We start from the raw sequence: 1,824 nt of genomic DNA, 5'->3' as shown, positions 1-1,824 counted from the left end.
AGTAGCCTGGTTTTGTTTTTTTATAAAAGTTTGTTATTTTTATAATATTTTATTTATTTATTAATTCTGTAGAATTTTAATGAATCAGAAAATTAATTATAATATACATAAATTGATGCAGACATCTTAAATTATATATAAAAAATCATGGTATAAATCTCTTCACCAGTTAATATTTATCAGCAAACGACAATAACACAAACCATGGGTGTATTGATTCAATGCAAGACCCATCTTCTAAGGCATAGGTACACTTTTGAAACATTAAGTTACAGCAAAATCCATAGGATCCTCTCTCTGTCTTGGGCAGCTACCACGAGGCCAGGGTTCTGTGTCTTTAAACTCTGTTCTAATTAATTATTAATCATTATCTAATCCTGTCTTAAACAATTCGTTAATCAGAATAAAGAGAACATGCTAATCTGCTGACATGTTGCAGAACACAGTGCCCTCTTGCGAGTAGCTCCTCAGTGCAGGAAAGAAAACTCCAGGTGTCTTAAAAACAATAAAATAGGCTTAACCCAATCCAAGCTTGACATGTGCCCGATCAAGTTGAGTAGCCTATCATGGCACACGCTAGTTCACGGAGTTCCATGACTTCTCCAAAGAAAAGGAACAAGCTAAAATCAATGTTGCCCTCGCACATGACCATTACAAATCTTAAGGTAAAAAAATGGTCACTTGTTTAAGATATAATCTTTAAATTTAATGTTAATTAATTAATAAATAATTTTAAAGGCATTTACTACAATAAAATTAAAAAAATATAATTTTTACTGTAACTATAAATATTAAACTAAGTCCTGACTTGATTTAATACTTGGACAATGAATTAGATGAGTTAATCTCAAATAATATTTAAAATTAAAAAAATATAATTTTTACTGTAATTATAAATATTAAACTCAGTCATGACTTGATTTAATACTTGGACGATGAATTAGATGAGTCAATCTCAAATAATATTATTTTAATTTGATATTAAATTTTGAAAACATTATTCGTTGATTTGTAACTTCTAACATAATTTGATATTAAATCTGGCCCAAAAATTTTTAAATTGATAAATTATAGAATTAACTTATGTAAATACTTGAATTATAAATTAAACAAGCCAATCCCAAATGATATTGTTTTAAAGTTAAATTCAATTAATTTACCGGGCTTCCAAGTTAATTTCAAACATTGTTTAATATTAAACCTTGCCTAAACAAGTTTAAATTAATAAATTACTGAGTTAACACGTGTAAAACTTTATAGCAATGGCGTGTTGCTTGAGTGAAAAACCCTGGACAGCAAATTCTTAATAAAATGGGAAGCCTATGGTGGCAATAGGTTACTAGCCTACCAGGAATTAATGAGCTCTGCCCAGCTAGTTCAACTGTCAACATTCCAACGAGTTACCGGATTCTTTCCCAACTGAATCTTTAATTGGTTTCGTATTTTTTTTTTTTAATTGGTTTCGTGTTTTCAATGGTTCAGTGATTAATGACTGGTCTTCTTTGTTTATCTGTGAAAACCGGACCGGTCTTGACCCTGAGTGGACAGGGATTGACCCACCAGGACATTCAGGGTTTTGAATCCGTGGTGATAACATGCTATGGGATACTGGTATCTCCTCCATGTTCATGTATCATTGACTGTGTACATAACATCTATCCATGCATGCAAGAAAATGGCGAGAAGCTATGGCTTCCAATAAAGCCATGCTATTAGATGTTATAGCGCGAGGAACAACTTGGGCCTTTCGACCTGCACAAGAAGAATCACATGCTCAAAACAAACGGGCAATCCGAGCTACGTTACTGGGAATGCTTGATGTAA

The sequence above is a fragment of the Populus euphratica genome, unplaced genomic scaffold, assembly GCF_000495115.2.
Source record: "Populus euphratica unplaced genomic scaffold, PopEup_1.0 scaffold28.1, whole genome shotgun sequence".
Taxonomy (NCBI): domain Eukaryota; kingdom Viridiplantae; phylum Streptophyta; class Magnoliopsida; order Malpighiales; family Salicaceae; genus Populus; species Populus euphratica.
Note: the sequence above shows the minus strand (reverse complement) of the source record.